Source organism: Onychomys torridus, chromosome 5 (genome assembly GCF_903995425.1).
Source record: "Onychomys torridus chromosome 5, mOncTor1.1, whole genome shotgun sequence".
In the NCBI taxonomy this organism is placed as follows: Eukaryota; Metazoa; Chordata; class Mammalia; order Rodentia; family Cricetidae; genus Onychomys; species Onychomys torridus.
Window position 1 is genome coordinate 114,084,353 of NC_050447.1, and position 17,467 is coordinate 114,101,819.

A 17,467-nucleotide genomic window follows, 5' to 3' on the forward strand; every position below is an offset into this window, starting at 1 on the left:
AGGTTAGTTGAGAAGAACTCTGCTATAAGTACTATACTCAAAGCCAATGCCTGCCAGGACTCTGGCCAGGAATGAGACCACTTCCTCTTGTGAGAGCCTCTTTCTGCCCTTGCTGATGGAATACTGTGTGAGCTGGCAAAGAGAAGTGTTTCAAGGGCCCAGCTCTGTACTGGAAGGAAACACACATTGGAGTGGAAAGGGAAGAAACTGTGCCCAGCACTGCCCACCACCATGTTCTTGATTCCACTGCTTGGCAGCTCCCCCAGGACATCTCAATGCTGTTTCCTTCCACGATGCCCCCAACTGCCACAGTGAAGACATGTAGCAAGCTTTGTGGTTGGACCGCCAGCCAACAAATAATGACCTGAAGACTTATTATTAATTACGAAAGCTTGGCCTTAGCTTAGGCTTTTTCCCAACTAACTCTTATAATTTAATCAACCCATAGTTTTTAATCTACATTTTGTCACATGGCTTAGTTACCTCTTCTTAGTGTGGCACATCCAACGTGCCCAGTCTGCTGGTGAAATCATGCACCTAGTCCCCTCCTCTCAGCTTTCCTCTCTTGGCCCAGAAGTCCTGCCTATACCTCCTGCCCAGCTATTGGCCATTCAGCTTTTTATTTCACCAATCACAGCCATGCACCTTCACTCGTGTACAAATATCCTACAACAAAGACACCCCACCACCACCAGCTGGATGATGGGTTGTCCTAGAGTCAGCAGATGATCCCTTGTTGTGCAGCCATTTCCCCCCTACTGCAGCATCCTTGGAGGGAGGAGGGATGCTCACAGGATCTGGAAAGCTGTAGAAAATCAGCATGCTCAGGTGCAGAAAGTTACAAGACTCACATCCCTCTCTATAGTCATATGGGCAGTAAGCAATTGCTGTAGGAAAAGACACTCTGCTGTGAGGCCACCTGCAAGTTGACAGGCAGCTCCAGGGGTGCAGCCTGTTTAGTCTTCACAGTTCTTCAGAGTTCAACTGCCCTGAGGTGTCCCCCCCAACCCCTGCCATGCTCCTGTTAACAACCAGAATACACCAATTGGCTCACGAAGCTCCAAGTGTGGAATGGTTTCTTTGGTGTGTCATCCATGCCCAATCTGGGCTGAATTCATGGTAGTTCCTTTCTCCCCAGCAACTCAAGCTACAGTCCTACTACACAGTCACAACCCAACAGAATGTTCTGTTTCCTTACAGTACAAATCTAAAGTTAATCTCCCATAGCTGATAAATTAATAGTGAGCAGGAGAGAGATTACAAATGGTTACCATGTGCACAGAAATACACACAAACAGGAAGCACAGAAAGCTACTAAATTCTCATCTTTATAGTCCATCAGAAGGCTGTTGGATGTCTCTGGATCTCTTCCACCATCCACATTCCCCTTGCCTCTTCAGCCTGGCCTCAGACAGCTACGTTTCTTCCCCTTATGGAGTAACTGAAATAATCTTTTCTGAAGTGTATGACCCCCCCCCCCAATAGTTTTGTTTCCTTTGGGCTGAGGTAGTTTTCAATTAACCTTTGTGATTGGGCCTGGAAGGGCTAAGAGGTGCCCTATCTGAGTTCCAGTGTTTGATTTGTACACACACACCCTCCATTGGGAGTGAGCTTTCTTTCTTGAAGAATTGGATCAATCATTTTCACAGGTAGTTTTGGTTAAGTAGGATTAGCAACTTGGAATAACCAAGCAATACCTCATCTTTGGAAGCCAGGGATCTATTGTGCGTCCAAGGACCACACTGAAGAACCAGCCTGCCTCCATCTTAGGCTCGAAAGCCATCTTATATATAGACAAACAAGTTTCATTCTGTTTGTGATTAAACCTCTGTTTCTCAAGGATTGGGCTATGCCCTATCTGTAACCTTAACTGCAACTGGTTCTGTACTGCCTGTTTCAGGAATGGCAACCATGTCTTTGTTTCAAAATGTTGTTTATAACCACTTGCAACCCTACCTTTGTTTCAAAAGATTTTATGACCACCTATGACTACCCTATGCCCACCTTACAATCATGTCTTTGTTTGTTAGGACTGACTTGTTTGTCCTGCTCCTATAACCCTGCCTATTTTGCCTGCCAACCTCCCCATTTGGAAACCCCCTACACCTGAGCTATGAAAGACTTGGCTTCCTCACATTCAATGCTAACCTCTCAAACCCTGCCTTAGGGGGAGGCAGTCCATGAACACAAATAAAGAAGCTTGCTTTAGTTAATTGCTTACTTTCATTAATTTGGTCATGATGATTTGGGTTGGTGGTCTTTCTCCTCCCATCTTTGGGATTAAAACACACCTCCCCGGATGAATTCCAAGGTCTACTGATCAGCTGCGAGCCAGGGTGAAAACAGTGAAGGTGAATTAATAAATACAACAATGGAGCCATTCCTACTGAAGGTTTTGATTCCCTGACCCATGTGCTGTGGCTTCAGGGAACGTAGTAGACAGTGTGTGTTCCACATTCCATGAGAGCAGTTAAGAGACATTCTCCAACAATCAATACTTCAGGCAATATGTTGGGTAGTCATGATGGTTCATCTCAAATGTCAACTTGATGAGAGCCACAATTACCTGGGAGATGCAGGCCTTTGGGCATATCCTGGGAGATTACTTGATTAGATTGAGTTAGGAAGACCCCACCACCTGCTCTTTGTGCAGTATCCTGGACTGCATAGAAAAGAGAAGTGAGCGGGACATAAGCATTCAGTGGTCTCTACTTTCTTAATGCAGATGGTAGGTGACCAGCCATCTCAGGCTCCTGTTGCTATGACTTTCCTGTCATGGTTGACTATACCCTTGTTGTGTGACACTGTTCCTGGGGAGATGTGAACAAATATCTAGTGAGCCCAGATAGGAAACTGACCACAGGCCAAATAACACCACTGAGCTCCAACTTGGCGAAGCAATGAATTCTTCCACGAGTATGAGTGACAGGTGACTCATGGGAGCGGGGGTGACCCAAAAGCAGCTGTATCAACTGATGGTGGGTGGTGACTCACAAAAGCTGGGCTTGTAGAGTGCTCTCTGTATTATGCAGGCAGTCGACACAAAGGAAGGTCTCTCCTCAGTTGTCCTTACTGGCAGCCACCATAACTTGCTTACAGGGACTTCTTGGGTCTCAGTGAGCTTCCCTCAGGGATGAGATTTCAGTTCAGAGGAAATTGCTATACGAGGACCCTTGAACTGTGAGCCAAATCAAACCCTTTCTTAAGTTGCTGTCCTCAGGGCAAGACTCTGCTTTGGGAAATACATAGGGGCATCTGAATCAGTTCATTACATAGTTACACTAGAAAATTGATAGTAACAAGGTCTTGCTACCTGGTGGGCACGAGACAGCTTCTGCTGTCCACTCTAGCAACACCAGGTAGCACGTACACCAGGGAACTCCCGCGGAGTACCTTCTCAGCTCTCTGCATTTCCATCATCTGCCATGCCTTCTCTCCTGACAATGTTACATATTTGTTCAGATGTAGCCTACTTTTACTGTTTTAATTCAGAGCTTCTTAGTATCCTTTTAAATAGAATTCAGTGAACTCTCACAACCCTATCAATCAACGTCACAACTCTCTGTATGATACTATACTTATCCCCTTCCACCTAAAAATATGACCTGAATACTTTAAAGCATGTCTAGGACTTTATGTAATTTTACTTCATTGTGAATCTTACAGGAAGAAAAAAACAGGACCTTTCTCACCCAACATAATGCCATCACCACCTGGATAAGATCAGTTCCTTTAGTTAATCAAATTCTCAGTTCAAAGTTCTCTAAATACTAAAAATAAAGAGAGTCGGGGCTGGGGAGATGGCTCAGCAATTAAGAGCATTGGCTGCTCTTCCAGAAGGACCCAGTTCAGCTCCCAGCAGTCACAGAGTAGCTCACAGCTGTCTGTAACTCCAGTTCCAGGGGATCCCACACCTCACACAGACACTCATGCAGGCGAAACACCAATCAATACACATAAAATCAAAATAAGTAAGTCATTTAAAAATGTATACAGGGGGTTGGGGATTTAGCTCAGTGGTAGAGCGCTTGCCTAGCAAGCACAAGGCCCTTGGTTCGATCCTCAGCTCTGAAAAAAAATGTATACAGTTGACTCAAGGAAATAAGAACCTGAACAAGTTTTTCTCTTTGAATTTAATCTCTTTGAAATACGTTTTCTTTAGCTCTTTCGCTGTAGAATGTCCCACACTCAAGAACTGACTGATTGCATTCTTATTTTATTTTATTTTAACTTGTTACTCTGTCACTTCCTGCAGACAGAGAATTGGATGGTAGCTCATGGTTGTATTAAGGTTTGATTGTCAGGGAGGGCAAGGGACTCTCGGGGTCGAGCTGAGTACTCTACACACATTCTGATCCCATGTATGTCTTTGCTAGCTGTCCTGATTTAGTGTAGGCTATAATCACTGAGTGATTTCAAACATGCACTTCCTGCAAACACCTGCGAATGTACCCCTGGAGCATCTACCCACTCCCTCCCACACTGCTTTTTCTGCATTCACCTGTCTTCCCTCCAGGCAGAATCTTCTGAAACAGCCTACATACTTCTTCTGGGTTGGCTCCCACATCCCAGAATCCTCCTTTGTCCTTGATTTTTCTTCTCCATTCTTTAAGCAGAGAAGGCATTTGAACAAGCTTAACATAAACAGAACTAATGAAGGACAGGTTCATTTATTTGATTTTCCCAGACAGAATAACCAACCTTTCCTCTCCCTTCCCATTCACTTTTGTTATTCCTCTGAGACTGGGTTTCTCACGTTACAGTTAATGTGTGGTTCTTTCCATATCCAGACTGACTACCTTCTAGAAGACACAAAGTCTTATTCAGTTCCTTAATTCCACAACACAATAGGGCAGTGGTGGTGCACGCCTTTAATAACAGCACTGGAGACTCAGTGGCAGGCAGACTTCTGTGAGTTTGAGGCCAGCGTTGTCGACAAATGGAAGACAAGCAGGGCTGGTACACAGGGAAACCCTATCTCGAAAAATCAGAGAGAGAGAACAGAGAAAAGAGAAAATGAAATGGTTGAATGAAGATACCTTCTCACAGGCAATAACAAATATTTGACTAAAGTTATTAAAAAGTATTATCTTTCCCATCATGCCTTTATGGTACTTAAGTTATACTTAAATGTTTAAGACAGAAATTTAGTTTTGTGCTGGTAATTTTATGTAGTTATAACATAAATTTACAGGGGCTGGAGAGATGATAGCTCATCAGTTAAGATCATTTGCTGCAGGCCTTTTGGAGCCCACTACCTATGGTCCTCACCCAGTCTTGAGGCAGAGGGAGGGGCTTGGACCTGCCTCTACTGAATGTACCAGACTCTACTGACTCCCCATGGGAGGCCTTACCTTCTTGTAGGAGGGAATGGGGGGTGGGTTGTGGGGAAAGGATGAAGGGGCAGGAAGAGGGAAGATTGGTATGTAAAATGATTAAAAATTTTTCTTAATAAAAAAATTCAATCAAATGCCAAAGAAAAAAGATCACTTGCTGCTCTCACAAAGCACCTGGGTTCAATCTCTAACACTTACATGGCAGCTCACAACTGTCTATAACTCAGGTTCCAGGAGATATGATGGCCTCTTCTGGCCTTTTTAGACACCAGACATGAACATGGTGCATATACATACATAGAGGTAAACACTCATAAACAAAAACAAATACTCTTTTTTAAAAAGAAAGAAAGAAAAATTTGTTATCTACTATTAGAGTGATGATGCTTGTGGGTCTTTGAGGTGAGGGGCATGTTTACAGTAGCATTAACAACAAGGCCCACGTGACTGCCATAGAATTTGTGTTGATGTCCAGAGGTAAATTAGGCTGTATATGTACAAAAGAGTTACTTATGGTGCCCCAAATATCACTGTATATTAGGTAGGGTTCTCTAGAGGAACAGACTATGGGATATATATATATATATAGATAGATAGATAGATAGATAGATAGATAGATAGAGATAGATAGATAGATAGATAGATAGATAGATAGATAGATAGATGTAGATATAGTATAGATATGGGATTTATTGGAGTGGTTTATAGGCAGTGGTCCTGCTAGTCCAACAATGGCTGTCACCTGACAGAAAGGCCAAGAACCCAGTAGTTGTTCAGTCCAAGAGGCTGGATGTCTCAGCTGGTCTTCAGTGTATGTTGGCATCCTGAAGTAGGTTCTAATACCAGCGAAAGAATGTCCGAGCAGTGGGATAGGTGAAATTGCCAGCAACAGTGAGGACAAGCAGGCAAGAAGCCAAACTTCCTGTTTCCATGTCCTTTTATGTGGGTTGTCACCAGAAGGGGTTGCCCAGGGTCAGTGTGAGGCTTTTCACCTTAAATGATCCAATCAAGGAAATCCTTTAGAGGTGTGCCCAGCTGCTTGGGTTTTAGTTGCTCCCTGATGTAGTCAAGTCAACAACCAAGATTAGACACTCACTTTTTTCAATTAAAGAGACCTGTTTGGATCCATGAAACAACATTTGTGTATGTGCCAGGTGTAGCACTGAGACAGGGGTTCTCAACCTGTGCATTATGGCCCCTTTCACAGGAGTTGCATAGCAGATATCCTGCATAGTAGATATTTACATTATGGTGCTTTTGTTTGTTGGTTTGGTTTTAGTTTTGGTTTGTTTGTTTGTTTGTTTGTTTGTTTTTGAGACAGGGTTTCTCTGTTAAGCCTAGGCTGGCCTGGAACTCACAGAGATCTGCCTGCCTATGCCTCCTGAGTACTGGGGTTAAAGGCTTGTGCTACCATTGCCTGGCCCTAAATTATGATTCTTAACAGTAGCAAAATTACAGTTATGAAGTAGTGTAGAGAGCTGCGCACAGCCACAACCATAAGGTGGCGCTGGCTTCCGCCCCCACCTTCCCGATGGTGAGTGCTCGCAGGAGTAAACAACTCCATATTTGTCTTGGTCCTAGGATCTGGCTTGCTTCCGTGAACCTGGACCTATCCACAGTGCCCACATGGCAGGCTGGGGTTGGCCACCCAGGGACTATTTAGGTCGTGGGCCGGCTTTCCCCCGGGGTCAGAAGATTGTTCAAGGTTCCTGAGTAAACTGCTGAAAGAAGAGCTCGGTGTTGCATCTTCCTTGTTGGTCGAGGCGGGTGTGACAAGTGGTGGCCGGTACAGGGAACTTCACTACTTTCAACGAGGGCTCAGAACTTTCTGCAGTCAGGGCAGTGCACTGGTAAGTTCCCAGGGAAGGTGGGAATCCGCGACAAAAGCAGGGTTAAAGGAAATCCCAGGCAAATTGGGAACCTGCGACAAAAGCAGGGATAAAGGAATTCTCGGGTGAATTGGGAAGCCACGACAAAAGCGGGGAGGTTTTTGCTCTTCTCTGTAGACAAAGAGAGAGTGAAAGTGAAACATTGTTTAAAAGGTTGCCAAGAGTGAAAGTGAAACATTGTTTAAAAGGTTGAAAACTTTTAGACATGGGCGCTTCTACTTCGCACCCAATTTTTTTGGCTCTTAATGAGCTGCTTAGATCTAAAGACCTAAAGGTTAGGAAAAAACACAAATGCTGGAACAAGCCTATGTAGATCTGGTCAAAATGCTTGAAGGGAGGGGGCTGTTTATAGCCCCTGAAAAGGTACAAAAGGACAAAATTATTAATTATTTAGGAGCAAAGTTTAATGAGAGATGTATCATCCCACAGAAAGTGGAATTGAGAAAAGATAATTTACGAACCCTAAATGATTTTCAAAAATTGTTAGGAGATATAAATTGGATTAGATGTTATTTAAAGTTACCAAATTATGACTTAAAGCCTCTTTACAACATCTTAAATGGGGATTCTGCATTAGATTCTCTGAGACAATTAACTGAGGAGGCACAGAAGGCTTTACAAAAGGTGGAAGAGAGGTTACAGAGTGCCTTCTTACAGAGGTTACAAGAAGGTAAAGATATTATCCTGTGCATCCTTCCTACCTATTACCAGCCCACCAGGTTGTTATGGCAGGATGGGCCATTATTCTGGATTTATTCCAAGATTTCGCCAACTAAGTCCATTGAACATTACCCTACTGCCGTGGCAAACCTTGCCATGATTGGAATCCAACAATGCCTACAGTATTTTGGGGTTGCTCCAGTTACCATTATAGTGCCTTATACTAGTCGTCAAGTTCAAACATTATGTGCTACAATAGATGATTGGGCCATTTTGCAACGTAGCTTTACTGGATGCATGGATAACCATTACCCCAAACACCCACTATTAGGGTTCTTTAAGGAACACCCGGTGATATTCCCTAGGATAACGTCATCGCAGCCCATCCCTAATGCCCTAAATGTGTTTACAGATGGATCCAAGACTGGATGTGGCGTATACATGATAGGTACACAAGAGCCTGTACAACACCAATTTCAACCTGGCTCCCCTCAGATTGTAGAATTGAAGATAGTGATTGAAGCCTTTAAGGCTTGTCCTTTTCCTTTTAATTTGATATCAGACTCTGCCTACGTTATTAATGCCCTCAAAATTTTGGAAGTAGCTGGACCTGTTAAAAGCTCCAGTCCGGTCTGCATTTTGTTTCAACAACTGCAACAATTGGTTTGGCATAGGAAGTCCTGCTTTTATCCCCAACATATTAGAGCTCATACAGGCCTGCCACGGCCCCTGAGCAAAAGTAATGATATAGTAGATCAATGGACTCGAAAGGAATGGATATTCATTAGCTCTGCCTTAGACAGAGCCAGAACCTTTCATGAAACATTTCTCAAAATGTTACAACAAAAGTTTCAACTTTCTCAAGCTGATGCTGGACAAGTGATTCTAGATTGCCCTCAATGTGTAGTTTATCAACATCCGCCCAATATTGGGGTAAATCCCCGGGGTCTACTCCCGCTAAAGGTCTGGCAAATGGATGTGACACACATCTCTGAATTTGGACACATAAAATATGTGCACGTGTCTGTGGACACCTGCTCAGGCATCATGAATGCCACACCTTTGACTGGGGAAAAGGCATGCAATGTTATTGCCCATTGTTTGGAGGCCTGGGTGGCCTGGGGAAAACCTCATCAACTTAAGACTGACAATGGACCTGCTTACACGGGACAACAGTTTGCCTCCTTTTGTCATCAGATGGAGGTGCAACTTGTACATGGCTTGCCCTACAATCCCCAAGGTCAAGGCACTGTGGAACGTGCTCACCGCACATTAAAAGAATGCCTGCAAAAACAAAAAGGGGGAATAGGCCGCGGCCATACCCCAAAGGAAAGACTTTCTCTTGCTTTATTTACCATCAATTTTTTAAATTTGGGTGCTTAGGGCCATTCATTCCGCAGCGGATAGGCATCATGAGTCTCATGGTACAGCTAAAGGAATGGTAAAATGGAAAGATGTGTTGACAGGGCTCTGGCGTGGGCCCAATCCCGTGCTGACATGGACACGAGGTTCTGTTTGTGTTTTCCCTCAGGATCAACAAGATCCAGTGTGGGTGCCTGAACGCCTCACTAGAAGAGTCCAGTATGGGAAAATCCACGATGGTCAAAATGACAATCCTCCTGCTCTTCCTCGTGACAATGCAGCCGGGAATGCTGGAGAAAAGATGGGGGATACTGTCCATGTTCCCGAGACCGACGCTAGTTCGCCATGATGCCAAGTTGTTTCCACAGTTATTTAGCATTGTAATTGGACCTGAGAGTTTGACAACCTGATGGAACAGCTGAGGGTGGCTATTGTCACGGTGAACTCGACCTGGGTGGATGCTGGACTGGCAAAAGGATTATCTACATGGATCTCTAATGCCATGAATCATCTCAAGGAGTGGGCGGGCTTGGGAGCCTTAGCAGGCCTTCTGGTGCTGGTCTCCCTGGCTTGCCTGTGGTGCATCTGCAGAGTCAGGGCCTCTCAACAGCGTAATACAGCCATGATCATACAAGCCTTTACTGCCATAGAGGCAGCACAGTCCCCTCAGGCCTGGCTGGCCACCCTTAAAGATTATTGAAGTGCAGGATGCGAGGCTGGTGCACTGCACTCAGGGCACATGCCATGATCAAGTCCCGAGAAGAGCATGTCTGATTGCACGTGGGTTGATACCCCAGTTCCCACCTCTGCAAAAAAGGGTATCGGACAGGTCAAGCGTTCTCTGGGTGGATGATACCTGGACAAACACCAGTACATTGTCCTAAATTTTTTCTGCAGAGATCGGACCTCTACTCTTGCCTCCTTGTTTATAATAAAAAAGGGGAACTGTAGAGAGCTGCACACAGCCACACCCATAAGATGGCGCTGGCTTCCGCCCCCACCTTCCCAATGGTGAGTGCTCGCAGGAGTAAACAACTCCATATTTGGCTTAGTCCTAGGATCTGGCTTGCTTCAGTGAACCTGGACCTATCTGCAGTGCCCACATGGCAGGCTGGGGTTGGCCACCCAGGGCCTATTTAGGTCTTGGGCGGGCTTTCCCCAGGGTCAGAAGATTGTTCAAGGTTCCTGAGTAAACTGCTGAAAGAAGAGCTCGGTGTTGCGTCTTCCTTGCTGGTCGAGGCGATCATGACAAAGTAGCCATGAAATAATTTTATGACTGAGGGTCATGACAACATGAGAAATTGTGTATTAAAGGGTTGCAGCATTAGGAAGGTTGAGAAACACTGCACTAAGGGACCCATAATACAAGTCCTATTATGACTTTCCCTTTGTAGGGACAGACATTGTCATGCAACCAACAAGTTGAAAATAGAACACTCAAACCAGACCATCTGACATGCACCCATTTCTTCTGGCCCCATTGCATGATTCCATAATAAAATTCTCTAGTTGAAAGAAAGTTTGATGTTTCTAGAATAGGGATGCTATGAAAAAGGAAATATTTATAACTACATCTTCCTCCAATCTACCTATCACCCCAAGAAATCATGTTGATTCAGCTGTTTCATCATCTCCCTACTGTAGATGAATTTCTAAATGGTCTTATTAAATAAAAAACATGGAGCCAAATATAGGGGTGAAAGCCTTAGAGAGATCAGGGAAATAGGGAAAGCCACAGCTAACCTTACCTCACCAACTCTGTAGCTTCCAAATGCAAGTTACTTCCTGTTTTACCCACACCTTTATTGCCTTCCTGTTCTGCCTTCTCATGGCTATCTTCGCCCAGCTACCTCACTTTCTCTTCCTGCCCCGCTCTGCCACTTTCTGTCTGTCTGTACAGACCTTCAGACCTCTATGGTTGGTACTGGGATTAAAGGCGTGTGTCACCGTGCTTGGCTCTGTTCCTTAGTAGAGATCCTGCTTACTAAGTGATAGGATTGAGGGCGTGTGCTACCACTGCCTGACTTCTTTGTTTACTTAAAATGGCTGGCCTTTTTCCTCTGATCTCCAGGCAAGCTTTATTTATTAGACCACAAATACAGTATCACCACACCCTGCAGCTTGCCTAACTATGTCTGCTATCCCAATTTACACATTTTTACCCCCTTATTTCCTTTCTTTCTTCGTTTCTCCCTGGTTTAATTTAACAGCAAATGTATTGTCATTACATGGTGTCCATCCTATGTAAGAAAAGGGACTTCCAAGAAAGTAGCTCTCTAAATAGTATTTTAACACAGATCAATAAATCTTAGCATGCTGACAAGACAAAGGAGCACACAACTTCAGATCTCCAAGCAAGAGAACTCCAGGAAGGCAGCTGTTTCCAGAGATTCCTGTTGGCACCATCTCCAAGCTGCTAACAGCCCAGCCTGGCAGCCAGCAAAGACAGGACCCACATCTCATCTCAGGCAGGAATTGAAGAGGGGAGAGGAAAAGACCCTTTGCTTTTCTGTTTGGCTATCATAAAAACAGAGGGCAAGACAGACACTTCCTCCTCCTCCTCCTTCTCCTCCCTCCCCCACCTTCCTCCTCCTTCTTTTCCCTTTGTTTTGTTTTGTTTTTTTGAGACAGGGTTTCTCTGTGTAACATCCCTGGCTATCCTGGAACTCGCTCAGTACTGGCCTCAGTCTATTCACCTGCCTCTCCCCTGCCCCCAAGAGCTGGAATTAAAGGTATGTGTGCCACCACCTCCAGGCTGAGACACCCACTTCTTAAAATTGCCTCCCACTCCATTTTAAGGAAAATGGTTCCATTTCCTTTTGATAATCTCTCACATAAACCTCTCTTTGGCCAAACTTCTCAAGTTTTTCTCCCTTTTACCTACTGATTACATCCATCTGAACATGAGAAGTCTCAGAATGGATTCAGGCACCCAGCATCTCCATTCCTGCCCTAAGTACTGCTGTATCAGGCTGGGCACCATCACTGCCTGCTGCCTCACTTGGCCTCGAAACTTACCCAGGCTCTAACAAGGATGCTTCAATTGTCTGAACATTTCCACCACATGCCATGACTACTTCAGATTTTCTCCACTCCCAGATTTCCAGCCTCCTTCATCAACCTAGCTCTGAAGATGGTCTTCCTTCCAAAATCAGAGTAACAAAACAAGATGGGAGTATCTTTAGTTTCTCACCTATAACTCTACATACAGTTTGTCCCATAAGCTTCCCAGTTAAAAAACTGTATCATATGACACAAACTGTACCATTTCTGCTATATCACTGCCTGAAGGACTTGCTGTCCTATCACAGAGATAACTTCCCATATTGACATGCTGCCACATCTGGTGTGGTGTACTGGTATTATGATTAGCAAGGGACTGCCCAGAGTTGTGCATAACTCACATCACAATTCAGCACTCAAGAGGCTGAGGAAAGAGGATTGCTAAAGGTTCAAGGCCAGCCTGGGCTACAGAGTGGGACTTTGTCTCAAAACAATGCAACAGTGGGCTGAACACAGTAATTCTAGAAGGTTATAATGAAGTTGAAAAGTTCTTGCTGCTTAATGACATTAGCAGCCATCCTAGCATCTCTGATTTTGGGGGTCACAGCCTGTGCCTCAACCCAGGTTCAGCCACCCATCTTTGAAAAGCCAATGAAGAGTTTAATAATAGTGGAAACTGGAAAAGGAGATTTATTCAATGTGGCCACATTGGCAAGGACAAAGTGGGTTGGTGACCCCTCCCAAGTCCATCTTTGGGGTCCTGAGTGGGATTAAAATCTAAATAGAAGACCAAGGCTATGCACATCTAGCAGTCCCCAACAAGGTGTGGCACATCACTGTCTGGGCTTCAGGCTCACCCTGTCAGTGGACTGTGAAGTTGCTAGAACTCTGTGAAATCTCTTTCTGAGAAACAAGTTCCCCTCTGGCTAGAACCTTCTCCTAGAGTGAGATTCCAAAGGGGGAAGTTCTCATTTCTTTAGAGTCCAATGTTTCAGTAGTCTGATAGATTGGGAGACATGGTTTCTCTTTAGAATACCTTCATTTTTACCAGGTCTGTTACATCAGCCCAAAGCATCCCTCTGGTGCTGTGGCAATGAGGCACAAACACACCTCCTACTTTGTAAAGAACTACACATTCAAAGATGGACATACACAATAATCTGCTACTTGTTTGTGCATTTATAATACCATCTTTATCTTTTGTGTTGTTACTTTAAAGCATAAACCTTCTAGCTTTAAAAAAAAAAAAAAGGAACAGGCCACATTATGTTGGCAGCAAATCTCATGTCTACTCTATCTTGATGGTGTCAAGACCAGGGGTAGTGATTGACCTACACCATGAAGGTTACACACGTCACTCTGTGGTGTTGGCACAAAGATGAAACTGCTTGGTGACACATTTTACAGCACATCCTGAGTGATAAGTGGCACATGGCTGTATTTCTATCTGTGCTCTAGATCTGACTCATTCCAAAGTTGGTTTAGATTGAGTGGGGCAGGGTGAGACCAAAGATGAACTGGAAATGACCCCAAAACCAGCAGAAGGGCAACTGGGAGGTGGGGTCAGATAAAGCAAGAGGTGGGTGTGTTCTAAAGCACCACTTGTTCTGGTACCTAAAGGAGTCTATGTCCTACGACATACTATGCTTCTTTCTACTTTACTCACAATAGCAAGGAAATGGGACCAGACTAGATTTTCATCAATGGATGAATGGCTAATGAAAATGTGATACAAACGCAAAATGGAATTAATTTAGTTATAAAAGGAAATTTGTAGAAAAACGAATGGTTCTGGATACTCTTATGTAGACAAATTGCTAAATGGTCTTACTAATAAAAACCCGGAGCCAGATATTGAGGTGAAAAGCTGAGAGATCAGAAAAGCAGAAAGAAGTCAGCCACGTTCTTACCACTTGGAGATCCTCCACCAAAGAGACCTACTTCCTGTATACCCATGCCTATATGCCTTTCTGTTCTGTCCTCTCATTTCCTCTTTCCACCCAGCTACATCACTTCCTCTTCCTGCCCAACTCTGTCACTTCCTGCCTGTCTGTACAGACCCTGAGACCTTTATGGTTAGTGCTGGGATTAAAGGTGTGTACCACCATGCCTGGCTCTGTTTCCAGTGTGGCCTTGAACTCACAGAGATCCAGACAGATCTCTGTCTTCTAAGTGATAGGATTAAAGGCATATGCTACCATTGCCTGACCTCTATATTAATATAGTGGCCGGCTTTTCCCTCTGATCCTCAGATAAACTTTGTTGGGGTGCACAGATAAAATATCAGCACACTGGTATAGTAAGTGATACAGAAATATAAATACCATACAGTGTCTCTCCTATGTGGATCCTAGCTTCTAATTTATGTATATAAATACATATATGTGCGAGTGTGAGCCTGGATAGATGTCATACAACCAGAAAGGGGACCACAGATGGGAAAAAAGAGGTTTTGAGTCAGGGGATGGGGCACAATAGAGCAGCTGGAACATGACAGCTAAAAGAAGATGGCTTAGGGGGAAGGACACAAGGCCTGGATTGAGAGGTGACCTAATTTGATTTCAGTTGCTATGGTAAGCATTATAGTCAAAAGAGACTCTGGGGGAGGAAAGGGTTTCTTTCAGCCTTCAGGGTACATACAGTCCATCATCTGGTGAGTTGGGGAAAGAGCTCAAGGCAGGAACCTGGAGGTAGGAACTAGAGCAGAGACACAGAGGAACACAGATTGTGGTTTCTTTTCATGGCTTGCCAAGCCTGCTTTCTTACACAACCCAGGATTATTTGCCCAGGAGAGGTGCCACCCACAGTGAGCCGGGCTCTCCCTTATTAATCCCAATCAAGAAAATACCACCACCCCCCCCAGGCATGGCCACGGGCTGGTTGGATGGAGGCAGTCTCTCAATCAAGATTCCCCTCTTCTCAGCTGACTCTAGCATAGCTCAAGTTGACAAGAACTGACCAGCACAAGGGGATAAGGAGAATCAACAAAATCAAAGCATGAAAACGACATATTGGGTCCAGTAAGATGCCTCAGCGAGTAGGGACTCTTGCTACCAAGCATGATGTCCCTGAGTTCGACCCCTGGACCTCACATAGAAGGAGAGAGGTGACACCCCTAAGTTGTCCTCTGACCTCCACATGTACACTATGGCATGTATACCTAACTTTCATACACCCAATAAATAAATAATTTAAAAAACTGAAGAAAATGCCATAATGAAATTTATTACTTTACATGCTTATTAAACAAATAATCACCAGCAAAATGTAGGCTAGAGGTGCACACTGTGATCCCAGCACTCAGTAGCTGAGGCTGGATTAGCAGAGTGGAGGCAGGAGGATCAGAAGTTCAAAGTAACCCTTAGCTACATAGCAAGTTGACGGCCAGCCTGAGTTACATGAGACCCTGTCCAACACACACACACACACACACTCACACACACACACACACACACTCACACCCCACCACTCTTTGGAGTGTTTTCTCAACCATCAAAACATATCAAGAGGATTGTGTTGTGGTTTGAATGAGAATGGACCTCCTAAACTTATGTTTTTGCTTACTAGTTTGTTTCTCTTTCTTTCATGATCAAACCGAGGCCTCAAGCATGATAGGCAAGCTCTCTTCCACCGAACTACAAGCCCAAACCAAATGATTGCCCTCATAAGAGATCTGGCCAAAGGTATTCCATTCAACGGTGAGAAAGAGGCTGATACAGGTTGTAGCTAGCTTGTAGGCTGTATAGAGAACACTGCCAGGCCCTCGGCCAGAGTTTCTGCCTGGTGTATGTGACTTCCTCACAGCTGCAACCCATCACAGCAATTCCCTACATTAAACTTTTTTTAAATTATTTACTGCGTGAGTGTGTGGGCACATGTATGCCATGGTTTGGTGGTCAGAGGACAGGTTGTGAGAGTCACTTCCCTTCTTCCAGCCTAGAGGCTCCAGGAATCAAACTCGGGTCGTCATGTGGGCTCCGGGGATGGGATTTAGGTGGTTAGGCTTGACAGGAAGTACCATTTCCCACTGAGCCATCTCCTCAATACAGTAAACCCCAAACTTAAATCTGCCAAACTTTATTTCCCCTTCCAATGTGTGTGACTATCCTTGGAAGAACTGGGCATGGTGAGCACGCCTTTAGGTTCAGCAAGTGGATCTTCGTGAGTTCGAGGCCAGCCTGGCCTACAGAGCTACACAGTGAGACCTTGTCTCAACAAACAAACAGACAACCTCTCCTCTTGGATGTCTCATTGGGACCTTAAAGTCAACAAATCCCAAGGTAACCCAGACTCCTCCCTCGCCCCACAAACCAGGGCACACTGAGCCTGCATCCTGCTGAGTTCCTGGTACTGCTCTTTCCCCACCACTCTGCATCCATCATTTGGCCTCCTGCAACCATTTTCTAAAGGAGCTCCTAAGACCTCCTTTTATCCATTTTGTAATGGATGTGATGCTAGAAAATCACAAATCTGATATTTTCAGGCCTCAAGAACCTTTGTCTTTTTTACCTAAAACTCATGAACTCAGACTAAAGCCTGCAACCTTGACAGGATCTGCAGCCTCTCCCCGCTTCTCCCTCTTCACCTCTGTCTCTGACTCCCTCTCCTCTTTCTCCAGCCATATTGATGCTGTATGGGTTTGTATATATACATTTTATATATAAACATACATACATACATACGGTCTTTATGTATATATTTTTTAATTTTAGAAGACATGAAAATTTATTCATTAGATAGTATGTGGACATCCTGTTCTATACAGGAATGGAAAGGCATTACAGATTTCCCTAGTATTGCATAGTCTGGAAAAAATAATTAAGAAAAGAGTAAGGGGGGGTGAGAATCACACAATATTGGGAACCATCTAACATGAAAAATCTACCAAGAAACATTTCAAGAAGAAAACTCTACAATAGCTTCAGTTTGTGGTCCTTGAAATGACTGTATTCCATTGACAACATCTTGGTATCAGGTTTAAGCAACCCCATGTGCAAATATTAACATATTGCATTTCTTGCCATCACTCTGACAGTCAGGACCATATTTTGGATAACTGTTTTGTTTAAAAAAAAAAAAAGGTTGAGCTGCAAGTTTGGCCTGAAGCTCCCCATCTCTTACGTCCTTTTGAGTGTAACATCCACGGGAAGCTGGAATTCACGGAAATCCTGGTTGAGGTTAGGAGGATCTTGGAATCTGGCAAAGTGATGGAGGAGA